Genomic DNA, 16,856 nt, shown 5'->3' on the forward strand with positions numbered 1-16,856 from the left:
GCCAGATGCTGTGCACATATTCATACCTTTGGCTTCATTTAGAATGAAACTTCATAAATAAGTATGCGCATACTGTATTTGATAATTCTTTATCTCCATTTTGCAAAATTGAAATCACATGATTTTATCAAACGAACATGTATTGCTTGAAATTATACGTGTCAAATTAAACATGCTACACACGGTAAGATGACATTAAATCCGTTTGATGGTGGTAATCATTCAATGGCGACTTTATTGATAAATTTCTTCAATAAAGCACGTATAAAATTCACATCATCAGCATCCGGAAGTAGTGATAACATGTACATGTGTGAATCATTTGGCCGCTCTGATCAGAGTGAATGAGTCAATACAGTAGACTGGTACCCGAATTTACTTTTCCTTAAAAAACACAAGTTATAACGTTACTATACAGGTACGCGGCATATGGTTTTTATTTTACATTAATAGTATTTAAACAATCAATACCAAAAATCATGCTGTATTTAGAAAAAGTGCTCAGTGCCAAGCAATGGTTAGTTAAAAAATAGACTTTGTATTTGAATAGAAAATGTCACGGAAACATGCAAATTATGTCGAAAAAAAAACAACAGCCCTGTTAATAAATTAATACCAACATTCTTTACAAAGGATAACAATCCTTTTTTTAAAACCAAATATCCTGCTTGTTTACTACTTAGACCGCACGCTTGATTCGGTTTAGGTTACACACCACCATTGTTTTTCCCTATATAATTCAATGTAAAATTATAATTTTTAGACAACATTTAAAGGCATTTCGAGCGAATGCAGGCTATGATAACCACATTTATTCTTAAAGTACAAGCTTTAAATTACATTTTAAGCCAATAAAAAAGGGGGGTCAAGTTATTCCTAAGAAAAATCACTCCACTTGAAAAACAAACTCTAAAAATTGCACCGTCCGCCATGACAGTTCTTCCAAAATGACCTTTCAACTATAGGGCAGCGGTTTATGCTTTAATCTCTACTCTAAATGATAAATCAAGCAAGAATAGATACTAAAGATATAAAAGTTTCAGGAATAATGATAGTTTTGATTTACAGTGTATTGAGCATGTTAAAACATATCTATCAATCATAAGAACATTTTTTTTTATTGAGAATTTTCCACACAACGGAAGTACATATGACGTAATGGTGACGTCATTCCTTTACGTACCCACAAGACATTTCGAATGTGCGACGGGCACTGTGGTTAGCTGATACTGGTCTCTTTTCGGATTAAAGCGAAAGCGGCTACCAGTCTATTAATAAAGAGCATTGACGGAAAAATGTCGATGCGTACATTCCAATATGTTCGTACACATCTTATTGCATTTAATCTGACCGTATGCAAGAACATTTATGTAGTTAACCCGATTAACTCACTCGCTACGTATCCATTTCTTGTGCTTCATTAAAAGAACATACAATTAGCTTGTATTGTTAGGAGAACTATTTTTATTGGATGTTTTCATTGTTATTAGTTCTGGTACTACTCTGATTATTCAAATTCGCTAACGGCAATCCAATCAAAATACAGCGTATCATGGTATGAATATATTACGTCAGTGAACCCCCAGATAAGGCTTGAGAATGCAGATCGCGTGTTTACCGCTATGAACTAGGCCACAAGTGCCCTAGTCCAAAAACCTCACTGCGAATGATTTTATGTCAGCGAAGTTTTCGTAAACAATGGCTGCAGCCATGCTCGTAAGTAAAGCTCAACTCTCATTGTTACGATCATGCTCCGATATTTCACATTACATCATGGAGGTGAAGCATGTCTGTAAGAGATGGTAACAGTCCCGATTTCACACGCAAAAGGTTGTTACCAGTCCAGGGAAGTTGCCTCCCAAACTCCTCATTTTGAGAAAAGGGCTTATCAGTCCATGAAATCACCATGAAATTGAACCAGCCAATTAATCACCACTTAGCGTGCCACCCTGCTGGGCTGTTTACTGTGTGTATCCAACAGATGTTCCTTGACCATTATTGCAGTATGTGAACTAAATATTCTGGAATTGAGTGTGTCTTGTGTTTAGGTTAAAAATGAATATCTACCAATACAGAAAAGGTATGTTGTCTTTTAATACTTTAATGCCCATTTCACATTTATGACATATATTGTTGAATAATGTGTTTACATAAAAAACAACACATGTTTGCGTTAAAAGTATTTTTAATTTACTGTTGTTGTGTTTCCCTTTGTTAAAAAGTAGAGCACAATTAAAATAACAAGAGATGGTTTAAATGTTATTCGCAATAAGGACAATTCTTTACTAAGATTTACATATACAATATCAATATGAATATCAGTATGAATTGCCTTTGTCTTTAGCATTCGAAAAGAAAAGGCAATTATATCATCAAAATCTTTGAAACCTATTTATTTCAGGTACAATTTTGCATCGAAATGGAAGAATTTAAAACCCTAGGTTTGAAAGAACTTTCCATTGTAACTGATGATACTGGAATAGATTATGTTGCTTTCCAACAACTCATAGATTTTTTGAGAAGAAAAAAACTTCCCAACGAGACACATTTTGTAAAGGGCAATGTTTTTCGGTGGCTGAAAGGGAAGGAACACATTGTGAAAGAAGTTAATGAAAAACCGGTGTTTAAAGCTCAAAATGTTGTGCATTTCTTCTTTGCCCATTCAACACAGTCTGAAGTATGTAGAAAATTGTCAAAGGAACTCTACAGTCAACGCATCACAAGCGTCACAGTTCAATGTGGAGTGACATCTGTGTTTCAGATATATAAGCAAGTGGCATCTGAAAACGTTATTGATAGTGTAACGTGCCGGCTGTATGTTCAATCGGTGTCGTAGAGCCAATATGGATAGCTCTTATATAAATTTTCCTCAGGCTACTTTGCCTTATGATTAAAACAAATGATTCGAAAAATGATTGGTGAGTTAAAACATAATCAACCAAATAATCAGGGTTCAAAGATTATGCATTGGTTTATATAAAGTTCAGTCACTTTAATGATGAATGGCTTTCTCTTACGGGAGTTTGTTTATTGGCGATGCAAAATACCTTAACCTTTGTCAGCGCGCAGATCGCAATGCTTTGTGGCCAACGCAGTTGTCAGGTATGAGGCTTATTAGAGTTTCTACCCACCAGCTCCGTTCACCAGACTAGATCGCAATGCTCTATGTATCTGGCTACTTGAACTGGAACGCTAGATAACCCTATAGATGTCAAGTTCCTGGTGCCTTTTTATCCCACAGATCGCAATGCCCTGTGTTCAATTATAAACAGCCAGAAGGTCAAGACTCTAATGATTTGCCTTCAAAAGACTATTTCCGGTTTACTGTTTGAAGTTACCTCGACGGCGGTCAAACACAGAATGAAACTTTCAGCTGAGCGACGCACTTATATACTCACCGGGCGGACGAGTTCATTATTAAGATGGGTAAAATGGGTATATTCCACTTTGCGAAAACATGAAGGGAGACAGCTTTATTTTTACTTATACTCTTTATGAAAACAACTCCCGGTTAATTAATAATGTTTAACATGATTTCTTTAATTATTATAGTCGCTAATAAAATATTTGTATGGAATAAATAAGTCTAAAATGTAAAACTAACCTTTGAAATACACCGCCAGACATTTAACTTTGTAAGCGCAAATGGCTAATTTATAACAAAGGGCGGTAATCGTGCAACTATGCGGTTACGCTACATTACCCACGCCTCCGAGTCCATGCGTCCCTGCATGATTAATAAAAAAATGATCAAACAATGAACTTTTTAATAAAACAAGTTTGTAACCACAAACAACATGACACAATATGCAATTTTAAAAATGTCAATAAAGTTCAACAATTTCTCCTCTTAAAAAAATGTTTCGTAAATGTTAGTGCCACGAATTCACAGTTTGTTTTGTGTATTTCAAGCATTTCAAACTGGTTCCATAGCGACTTAACATGGTAACTAGCAGAACCTATGTTTTTAAACCAAGGTTTCTTTCCATCCTGGACCCATTTTCGCACTTCTGTCAAATCACTGTCTTTGCACTGCTCTGCATGTAAGTCATCAGCGGTCGTCTTTCTTTCCAAAGTTGAAAGTATCTGTACCGGTACAACTGTTTTATCGTGGTCCCAAATACCACACTGACGACACGGTATACGACTCAATCCATCAGCATTACCATGTTGTCTGCCTGGTCTATGTTCGATGTCCATCTGAAATGGTGCCAAGATTTCCAACCAGCGAGCTACCTGTCATTCAGGATTTTTAAAATTCATAAGCCATCTGAGAGACCCATGATCTGTCCGTATCAAGAACTTACGTCCATACAAGTAGTGTCGGTAGACCGTCACAAAATGAACAAGAGCCAACAGTTCTTTTCTCGTGACACAATACTGTCTTTCTGACTTTGAAAGAGTTTTGCTTCCATAAGCAATTACATGTTCAACTCCGTTAACTTTCTGAGACAGCACACCACCAATTGCACAATCGCTTGCATCTGTATCGAGAATGAACGGCAATTCAAAATTAGGATGGGCAAAGATCGGAGCCGACACTAACATCCGTTTTAGTGCTGTGAATGCGCTTTCACAATCAGGCGTCCAAAAGTATTTAACATTCTTTTCCGTGAGCCTAAACAGTGGTTTTGCAATCTGAGAAAAGTTCTTAATGAAACGACGGTAGTAGCTACATAAACCAAGAAAAGACCGAACCTCTGTTTGATTTTTCGGTGTTGGCCGATTCTTGACACTGTCTATTTTCTTCGGATCTGTTTGAACGCCGTGCTCTGATATGACATGCCCCAAGAATTCAACTTCCTCTCTGAAGAGCTGACACTTCCTTGGTTTTAGCTTCAGTCCAGCTTCCTCAAATCTTTGAAAAATTTTGTCCAGATTTTCGATCATGCCATCCACAGTCCGTCCTACCACAATGATATCATCTAGATAGATGAGGCATATTTGCCATTGCAGCCCTGTCAATACCGACTCATTGTATTCGAATAGGCCTCTGCGCGTGCTAAATGCGGTTTTCTCTTTGTCCTCACTTGCCATCTCGACCTGCCAGTACCCAGAAATAAGGTCAAGACATGAAAACCATTTAGCTCCAGCAAGCTGGTCCAGCGATTCATCCACTCTTGGTAATGGGTATGCATCTTTAATGGTTACGTCATTTAAACGACGATAATCAATGCAGAACCGCTTTGTCCCATCTTTCTTTTTCACAAGAACTATTCCACTGGACCAAGGGCTCGTAGAGGGTTGTATGACGTTATTTTCCAGCATAGTGTCTATTTGTCGATCAACCTCATCTCTCATGTGTATTGGGACACGCCTTAAAGGTTGCTTGATAGGCCGTGCGTCTCCTGTGGGTATACGATATTTTATTATACCCGTCCGGCCTAAATCATTATCATCCTTTGAGAAAATATGTGAACATTTCTTCAAAAGGTCCATAATCTTCAACTTGTTTCCATCGGTCATACCTTCAGATGCCCTAGCGTACATATCTTCCATATGTTCAGGTAAGGTATCACCATATTTAAGTTTTGTCGACTTTTCTTCTACCCTGTCCACTTTACTGATAATAGCCACGTTCGTTCCGGGATAGTAAGTCTGTGTCTCTTTTGAAAAGTTTGCTAGTCTGACAGGTACGACTTCTTGTGCATACACAAACGACCTGGCGACAAATCCATTCCCAAGTACTTGAAACCGCTCACTTGGCTCAAATAATCCCAGCCCTATTCTCTGTATGCCTGGCTCCATTACAGTTCCAGTTGTAATAATCTCTGTACCAGGAAGTACTTCAATTTTTTCTGCCAAAACTATCCTAAAACAACCTATTTTCCCAGTACAATTTAGCTCAAATCGCATGCCTTTCAGTACTTAGCACTTTCTATTTACGTCGATCGTGACTTCATGTGACTGCATAAAATCTATGCCCAATATTACATCTAAATCTATTTCAGCAACTAGAGCCCTCACTGTACATTTGATATTTCCTAACTCAAGAATAATGTCAGTACAGCCCTAAATAGACATATTGTTTCCTGAAGCCGAAATTATGGGGTCTAAAAATTCAGCTTATTAGTGTCTTGTATGCTTTTCCATAGTTAACTTGATATTAAGGTGAGTGTTGCCCCTGTATCAACTAAACATTCAATGGTACAGCCTTCAAGTTTTGCTGTTGCAAACATGCCTGACAATTTATTACTTGAATTGTAAACCTTACGCTCACCGCGCTTTGCATTGGGTTGAGCAGCTTTCAATTGGGGACAATTCCTTCTCAAATGGTCCTTCGACCCTCATTCAAAACATCTTCTTTCATTGTTCCTGTTAGGACCCCGGTTTTGGTACTGGTTGTTTCCTCTATAGCCGTTATTCGTCTGAGGCTGTGGTGGTGATTGCCTTTCTTTTGATAACTTATCAATAGTGCATTGCATTTCCTGCATTTTCTTCATTAGTTCCTTTACATCGGAAGGTTTTTGTGAACTTTCGTTTGCGGCTAGGCTAACAACACCCTGGCCCTTCCTTTCAGCCCTGTAGAAAGCCTCAAGCTCTACAGCATGACGTACTGCTTCATTCAAATTCACAGGCCTAGCCTGTTTAATCTTCAATCGCATATCCGAATTCACCAGAGCATCCACAAACTGCTCTTTTGCCAATGTCTCGCGCACATCTACATGTGCGCTTGGATATGCAAGGTTGGTCAGGCGACGAATATCTTGCCCTAACTCAGTAATCGACTCCGTAGCTCTCTGTCGCCTGTCCTTCAGCTGAACTCTATATAGTTCAGTCTGGTTCGGAGGAGCGAACCTCTCCTCAAGGGCTTGAACTTAATCCGTGTAATTAGTTGTTTTCGTGGCCAAATTGCCATAAACACCTTGTGCCTGTCCTCGCAATGACACTGACAAATAAAGACCCTTTTGGGTATCATCCCAGTCATTTAACATAGCACAAGCTTCAAAATGTGCCTTATAATCAGTCCAGGCACCATTTCCATCAAACGTAGCCGGCTTCATTACGGTACGTTTGTCACTTCCTGCTGAGCCTCCAGCCCTTAATGGCTTACTTGTCTGGCCCTGACAAGTCTCAATTGCTTGTGGTTTCAGACCACCACAAACATGACCGATCCCAGCTTCGTCGGTCCCAGGCTCACTTTTTAACCGTCGCCTCTCCGTGACAAAATCGGTCCTAGCAGGTGTTTGTATGCCTACATCACATCGCGTGTGGACCCCTGGCTTGGGCGTGGAAGTCACAAGTCTGCTACTGGATAAATCCAAGTCCCGTTGTGCCATCGCTATTTCTTTCTCTAGTTGTAGAATGTGCACCTCCCGCTTTAAATGTTCGATTTCTCTGGCCATCATCTCTCGTTCTTCATATATGTCTGGCTGTGATGAAGTTCGATCCATATTTAATGTTGTCCCTCGTTGGGCGCCAAATTTTGTAACGTGCCGGCTGTATGTTCAATCGGTGTCGTAGAGCCAATATGGATCGCTCTTATATAAATTTTCCTCAGGCTACTTTGCCTTATGATTAAAACAAATGATTCGAAAAATGATTGGTGAGTTAAAACATAATCAACCAAATAATCAGGGTTCAAAGATTATGCATTGGTTTATATAAAGTTCAGTCACTTTAATGATGAATGGCTTTCTCTTACGGGAGCTTGTTTATTGGCGATGCAAAATACCTTAACCTTTGTTAGCGCGCAGATCGCAATGCTCTGTGGCCAACGCAGTTGTCAGGTATGAGGCTTATTAGAGTTTCTAGCCACCAGCTCCGTTCACCAGACTAGATCTCAATGCTCTATGTATCTGGCTACTTGAACTGGAACGCTAGATAACCCTATAGATGTCAAGTTCCTGGTGCCTTTTTATCCCACAGATCGCAATGCCCTGTGTTCAATTATAAACAGCCAGAAGGTCAAGACTCTAATTATTTGCCTTCAAAAGACTATTTCCGGTTTACTGTTTGAAGTTACCTCGACGGCGGTCAAACACAGAATGAAACTTTCAGCTGAGCGACGCACTTATATACTCACCGGGCGGACGAGTTCATTATTAAGATGGGTAAAATGGGTATATTCCACTTTGCGAAAACATGAAGGGAGACAGCTTTATTTTTACTTATACTCTTTATGAAAACAACTCCCGGTAAATTAATAATGTTTAACATGATTTCTTTAATTATTATAGTCGCTTATAAAATATTTGTATGGAATAAATAAGTCTAAAATGTAAAACTAACCTTTGAAATACACCGCCAGACATTTAACTTTGTAAGCGCAAATGGCTAATTTATAACAAAGGGCGGTAACAACTGTGCAACTATGCGGTTACGCTACAATAGGAATGACATGAAAACATTAGAAATTAATGAAAATGATTTGGAAACGCTTAACACACATTATAAGGGACAGTTTAGTGAAGAAAATTGGGCAAAAGTGTGTTTCTTTGAAAATCATTTCATGCGTGTAAATGATATAGATGTGGGAACAAAAGCGTATGAAAGCTTAATTGCTAAGAAAGCATTATATTCTGAAAACTTGAAACAAACCCAAACTGTTGCTCGCGAGCTTCTTAAGCAGTCAAAAATTGAAATTACAAAAAGACTGAAACGCAAAGAGGTAGCAGGTTTCGATGATCAGATTTGTGTGGTGGGCAGAAATCGACACAGTCCACTTTTCATAGAACTAGACATGGTCGACTCATTCTTTGATAAATCTGTCATTAAGCATGTACTTTGTGTTGATTGTTCAAGGTACTGCCATCACGCATCAAGTTTACAAGTATGTGTTGAAATATCAGACAATTCTCATTGTTTTAATGATGTTAACATAGCCTTGAGTTCGTTCCTCGAGAAAAAAATACATGGAGAAAACTGTGTTCATTTTTTACCTATTTCATTGATTATATGTGTATGAAATGTTTAAAACGAAATAAATTGTGTTCTGTTCTGTTTCTGTTCTGTTTTTGGCTAAGGATGGGATATACATGTATATGACAGTATAATAACACAATTAAAGAATCTGTAGCTATGAGTGTTCAAAAGCTTTTGTTAATGTTTATATTCTTTGTAACCCAATGCAAACAATGATATGTTTATGTTATAGATACACAAAACTTTGTTAGTTATTATGATTATTTTATAAATCTCACAAAAAGAATTTTATTCTCAACTTTGTTTATAAAACTATTTTAAAATATAATGGAATTAATTATTCAACTTGAATTTTAAAGAGTATACAAAATCAGATGAAATGCTCTGAACAGTAAAGACAAGAATAAATGCAAGTACAGCCAGATTCTGTTGCTAAATATCTGTTCTCAGAAACATGTGTTTGGAATTTGATATGGAGAAGCAGTATTTATGACTTTGCGGCTTTCCTTAGATCATTATCAGTGAGGTGTTAATAAACACTGAACCCTGGATAGCCTTTATCAAATTGGGCAGTTTTTGGGGCAAATACTTGGGACTGTGGAATGATGTTTGATTTCAAACTCAGTTATGTAAGAGTATGTAATAATTTGCGTATATTAACAGTAAAACACACGTATAAAACACGGATATGAAAGGGAAAACTCCTATAATCTGGAAAACTCCTTCAAGTTCTGGTTTTGATCTCATTGAAACTATATTGCATAATAATTTTATAAAAAAAATACAAAAGAGGAGGGAATTCAGATGTACCGTAAATATTTAATTCAGTGCGGTTTTCTCCCTTCTGTCTGCACTGCTCTTGTAGCTAAATGAACGAAATATACCCAGTAGCTTTGTATGAAAGATGGAAGAACATATATCCTTTACCATTATCCATTACTATATACTTCATATTTTGCAAACGTTTATTAGCGTTTATACTTCACTTCCAACTTCTTGGTAAGCTGGGTCATTTACCTCTGATTTGCTATGTATTTGTGTGTAAGTTAAAACATATCCACCCATCGCATGTAAGTCATATGCTTATGAACATTCTAATGATTCTTATTTCCATATAGTGGTGTTATGAAAAATTGGTTTAAATATGTACATTTGTAAATAATTTGTTAAACTCTTTTTGTTTAAAGGGACTGTACTCTGTATGATAAAACAGCGAAAATAAAAGAAAAAAAAAATGTCGAAAACTGAAATAAACATGGTATCGATGTGTACAATACATTGGAACTTACTAACTGAAGTACCACAGTTTACAATTAATTTATTTTTTCGCAGCTTTATCGTATTTTTCCATTAGAAAATATTACTAGGTACGTCTACCTAGTAGAATTCATTCCTTATGCGTGATTGGCTAGTCGATGTTATTACGTGATATGACCATGTTAGGTATATAGCTTAAATATTCCAACTGTTTAAAGTTAGCCTTCGTAGCACAGTGGATACAGCACCGGACTGCAATTTTGGCAACACCGGTTCGAACCCGGTCTCCGTCTCGATTTTTTTTACATTTTGGTATGATTTTTACAATTATGATATCAAAGTGTAAAACATTTTATTAAATAATTGTCCTGAGATTCGTTACAGAAAAAAACTTTTTTTGGTGCCAATCTAGTGAACAGTCCCTTTAAGCTATTATCTGAATTGAAAGAGTATTTTCTATACTACAATTGTGCCCACATTCTCTTAAACTTAAAGTTGATAGGTATAATAGTATAACACACTAGTATAAAAGTTTATGAATCTGAATGCCACATTATACTATGATGCCCGTTTGATACTGCTGCTCATGGAATACAACGAATCAGTATGGCGGGTGGGTTGGGTTGTGAGTAGAGTGCGTGTGCGGGAAAGTGTGTCGGCAGGTTGGGTGTGTGGACGGGCAGGCGTGAGAGCGAGCGAGCAAACGAGTGCCATCATATCATTCGTTTTGATCTTTTTTTGTAATATCGCATACAAGAAATCATCGCTCAAGCCGTTCATCACTATCAGTGCGTTGATTCAATTAATCAAGGATCAACTTTGAAAGGGAAACGTCGCTTTAGTCCCTCGATCCTTGGCTCTTGTCAGTTATGAACATGGACATTAGTTGCATCAAAATGTACCATCACAGCAGGATACTCTAAAAGAACCGGAGGCCAAATTCAGCCAACGTATACTTTTGGATCTTTCGTTATTGGTCAAACGCAAAACAAATTGAGGGGAAGATAAAGAATGATTTATAGTCCTGTTCTTATCTTTCTATCGTAGTCCGACATTCACGCAACAGGCACTAACATGTCTGCAGTACAGAGGTGTTCCATCGCCGTTCATTTAATGTCATTTTGCTTTCTATCAGTAAAAAGTAAATCACCAAACAACGAGGATGACCTTGCTCATCAGTTCGCGGAGTTAAAAGAAACAGTTACCAATATTGAAGGAAAGTATGAAAAAGCAATGTCCATTATGACGAAGCAGGATAAGGAAATGATGTTATTAAAGGACGAAGTAAACTTGTATAAAGGTAGGAATCTTCTATAATTCAAAATTTAGATTTAGTAAGATAGTTTCTGGAGGGAGCCTTCGGACGCATATATTACATTACTGATAGTATAGTCTCTATCGGAATGAGAATGTGCATTGACAGCAATGATTAGTACAACTGTGTCAACGTTCAATTGCATTTACGTAAAAAAATCAGCCATATTCAATACAATAAATAACTAACTAAATTAAATAAACGTATAATAATATAACGTATCCCTGCTTAGTAAACCTAGTCTAAGATTTATAGATTATACTTTTGTCCCTTAAAGGCTTATACAGGGATAGGCGTCAGGAAGTTGACAGTGCAGAGGTTGCGTTTTATGCCTACATAAGTCATAACGCGGTCAATATAAGCAACCAACAGGTGGTCGTCTTTGATTGAGTGGGTCACCAATATCGACACGACACACTCCGTCGGCGCCGGATACAATCCCGGAACTGGTATATTCACTGCACCTCTTGACGGCCTATACGTGTTTTCCATGACATTGTCAAGCGGGTACAACGACATAATAATTATGAACGCATTTCGCTTTCCACCAGGACAACACCCCTCTGACCTCAATCTTCATTCACAGAAGCACAGGCGGCTTGCACACCTGGGACATCGGATCCGCGGATGCTGTCGTCTCGAGAGCATGTCCATTCGACATACGCATCCGGAGGCACACGCGCTTGAAGGTGCGTACAAAGGGGCCGGACAGTCGATGTTTTCCGGGTTTCTTCCCCGAGAGCACCTCGGCAGAGAAAGTATTGTCGGTTAAAATGGACAAATAAAAGTTGAATAAAATGTACACCATCATTTTTCTTGTTTGTTGAGCATGGGGCCCGACTGTTGTATTTCGACCCATTTACACCAGAAATATATTCTTTCAAACTTGTATTCAACCTGCGTTGGGGAATTGTTAGCTAAGGGTAAGAGAGCGGTTCATGAGGTTTGGTGTGGGCCAGGACGTTGCCGAATACGTCCTATCATGGGAAACCTAAAACCGAAGAAAGAATTCAGAGCGCCATAATACATTACCCTGTAAGACCCTGTTACCACCACACATTGGGCAGTTAGAACTCGGAAAATCTTGGAAGTGGTACCCCAGCCAGGGCGAGCTCATTGCTCCACCCCTGAAGATGACTGAACCGTATCAACAACCTTAGGTTCCTTAGTTGACAGGGTCACATGGTCAGCCCAGTCTTTAAGCGATTGACCTTGACTCTGGGCTGCTTGATGGAAACTGGCTTGAGCGGTTTCCGGTAATACTCAGGCACCAAACCACCCATGTGCATTCCTCGATAGCATTGCTATCACATCCCTAGGTGACTGCCTACCTGACCCTAAAAACTCAACCTACCAGACGGATTACAAGAAAACATTGCTTTCCTTATACCCTCCTCATGATCGTCTGGCTAAGAGATTTATTAATCGAGAAGTCAATCAAGCTCATTTTTTTATGTGACAAAACACGTTCCGGAACGATCGATCGTACCAGGGGCCCTCTGTCTCACCTAGCAATGGCAGATACATCTCATCTGATTTGCCACATCTTCCTTACAGCCCCTAACACCTATTTCTTTATCATTTATATCCTCCGATATGGTTACTGTTATGTTCCTGTTGACGCCGCCACGCAGCCTAGTATGTATTAAATTTTAATGTTGTACCATGGAGCGCCACATGATCAAACGGACCAGCCAACATTATTATTGTAGATAAAACTATAAAACATGTTTGATAAAAAATCCATTATGAACAAACAATTGTATGAACTGATTTAAGAGGAAAGATCAAAATACAAAAAAAACCATGTCTTACACCGTTTACAATCTTTATGATACATTTAATGGCTATATAATAACTTTTTCCCAAGCCCGTAGGCTAAGGTTTTTATAGCTTAGTTTACGTACCTAATAAGGACCCAAAACATTATAAGTTTAACAAATAGTAATCATGGTTGTTTTACGTTGAATATAACGTACTAGACAATAATTGAGGTGGTCAAAATGTTATTATTAAACTCTTATGACCGGATGAAGTTAAATGCGAATGCAAATCGTTAGCAATCATTAACATATCCTGCGTCAAGTCACTAATTGTTTCCGTCAATCTTCTCCGGCAGTGGTCATTTTGTTCAAGCCTTTCAAATAACTTTTCTTTGACGGTTATTTTCGGTTCTAAATACTCAGATACACTTGGCTTTACGATCACTTACTTATGACAAAATAAAACTACTACTTAATTGCGACTGCAAATCATGGGCAATAGTATACAATGCTATATACGACCAATAACAAATTCGCTAGTTGTATTTTTTAGTACGGGTGGCTTCCATTGCAACAAGATTTTTGTCCATTAAAAAAAAACCTTGCTGCGACTTAATTTACAGTCGTTTGATGGGAACTAGCTCCTGCTTTGGTGTCATATGACCTGAACATAGTTTAGAGTCATTTAACCTAAAATAATTTAATTTCTCTTCAGAATTATCTAAGGTGTCACTCCTACCAACAATCTAACATATCTATGAATTACTGCAGTTTAAGAATGTTAGAACATTTCGAAAGGATTTTTTTAATAAATCTGACGAAAAAATAAAAAGTTTTGGCTTTAAATGTCACTAAATTTTGAACAGGTTATAAGACACCAAAAGCAGGAGTTAATTTACATCAAACGACTGTGACTAAATTGGTGTCATGGATAAGTAGTTGATAATCTTCGACCGTGAAAGTGACTTTAATCGAAGCAGAGTTGTCGTGCACGCAGGCCTTCGGAAACGGTCGTAAGTAAAGCTTAGCTGTCATTGTTAAGAGCATCCTCCGATATTTCACATTACGACATTGAGATGAAGCATGGTTGTATGGAGAGGTCATTGTCCCGATTGCGCACGCAAAAGGTTGTTCCGTCGAATTTCAAGGAGTGTTAGGCTTATATTTATGACCTCAGCTATTTATCAATTAATCAAGCATCAACTTTGAAAGGGAAACGTCGCTTTAATCCCTTGGGTCTATTTATCCTCTTTGGCTCTGGTCAGTTGTGAACATGGGTATTAGACTCGCCCAAAGCTGGGAGTAGGAGTATTGATCCCAGCCCAAATGCACTAACATTGTAGGTTATCTAAAATAAAAACAGAGGTCAAATTCAGCCGACGTATACATTTGGATCTTTCGTTATTGGTCAAACGCAAAACAAATTGAAGGGAAGATAAAGAATAATTTATACTGTTCTTATCTATCTATCGCAGACCGACATTCACGCAACAGGCACTAACATGTCTGCAGTACAGAGGTGTTTTATCGCGGTCTATTTAATGTCATTTTGCTTTCCTGCAATAAAAAGTAAATCACAAAGCAACAAGGATGATCTTGCTCATCAGTTCGCGGAGTTAAAAGAAACATTTACCAATCTTGAGGGAAAGTATGACAAAGCAATGTCCATTATGACGGATAAGCTTCTTGAGCAAGAGGAGAAAGTCGCTGCATTCAAAGATGAATTACAATTGTATAAAGGTAGGACACTACAAACATAATTAAGTATTAAGTTCGATGCATTCTGGTAGTAGTTTCGTTAAGACGTAAAAAGTACATATGCACTATGAATATATAGCAGACTTGGTTCGACTGAGACTTTTCATTGGTATTCTACATCGAATATTCACAGTCATGTGCAATGTTCATGAACGACCAAACTACAATTAACAGCATTTTATTGAACACGAGTATAATATCAAAACGTAAAACGTAAAAAGGCTAACTTCATAATACGCATAAGTTTTTTTTCTTTTCTTTTAAGGCCTACACGTTGATAGGCGTCAGGAAGTTGAAAGTGCAGAGGTTGCGTTTTTTGCCTACATAACCAATGACGCGAACAATATAGGCAGCAACCAAGTGGTCGTCTTTGATCACGTGATCACCAATATCGACACGACAAATACCGTCGGTGCCGGATACAATCGCGTTACCGGTACATTCACCGCACCTGTTGACGGCATGTACGTATTCTCCATGACCCTGTTAAGCCAATACAACGACTACAGCACGCACTATGCCTTCTACCAAGACAACACACCTCTCACCTCGATCTACATTCACGGACACACCGGCAGCTCGCACACCTGGGACATCGGATCCGCGGACGCTATCGTTTCGATGACGGTTGGCCAGACCATGTCCATTCGACATACTCACCAGACTGAATCGCACGCGCTGGAAGGTGCGTACCAGCGCGCCGGGCAGTCGATGTTTTCAGGTTTTCTTCTCAGAGAGCATTTCGGCAAAGGAAATATTGTTGGTTAAAATGGTCAACTGACTGAAATAAAATTCTATATACACCATCAATATCTTGTATACTGTGCATGAGGCCGCAGTGTTGTAACGTTATATATTCCAGCGTATGCCGCTTGCCTTGAGAACTTGCATTGTACAGCCATTCCTTAAACCGATCTATCCGAGATATTATGCCCCTGCAAAATGTGGGAGTGGTACAAAGTCAGTATAGTCAACAGTTGTCACTTAAAGGGCCATAACTCTTGTTACCGAGTCGACCAGCAGAAGGATTATTGAAATGTCCGAAAAAGATATTGTTTGGCCAAAGGAGTACTACTTATGAAATATTACTCTACTGAGAGTCATATGACATTATAGGGACTGGCAAGTCATCAACCGAAGGTGTGCATGGACCGAGGCGTTAGTGCTACTTCAACTTACTTAAATTTGACGTGCAAACATTATACTTAATGCATTTAAAGAAACATATTTTGTAAAATGATGCTAAAATAATAATAATACCAAATAATGCATCCATCAACTGCGTAAATGGCCTAACGCGTGCCGTGTAGAATTATTATTTGCATTTCGAGCGTATCGTAGAATAGGGACGATACTGGGCGACCTTCTTTTCGTGCGCATTGCTTTTTCGAAAAACGTTCTTTACAAATATATATTATTTACAAGTAATTAATCTATTTTACCCCAATACTTGTGTCAGCAAATGAGGTCCGACTTGAAACCGGGCCGCCGTATCCCAGTACCGTACACTTGCTCATTTTATGGTCTTAACTGTTTTCAACCATTTCTTAATGTTCACTAACAAGAGGCCCAAGAGGGCTTACGCTCTACTAACGTGGCTCTTGTGGTCATTTTCAATCCAGAGCATGTACGTATGAGTAATAGGCAACAAATATTTCGTTCATTTTTGTGTTTGGATTAGATGAAAACGCTGCACGTTCAACATTTGAGGACAGAAAGTGTTGTAAGCAGATTAAGTGCATGAACTATTTTAATATGTGCCAAGTAAAGGTAATCTGAGGGTAAAAAATATTTGCTTTCAAAACTGTACCCATGGTCAAAATTTCATTTCTGTAGCTTTAAAAATTAAAAAAGTTGTTCAAAAGGTTAAAGTCAAGGACATCCGAGGACAACATTGA

This window comes from Mya arenaria, chromosome 13 (assembly GCF_026914265.1).
Source record: "Mya arenaria isolate MELC-2E11 chromosome 13, ASM2691426v1".
Lineage (NCBI taxonomy): Eukaryota > Metazoa > Mollusca > Bivalvia > Myida > Myidae > Mya > Mya arenaria.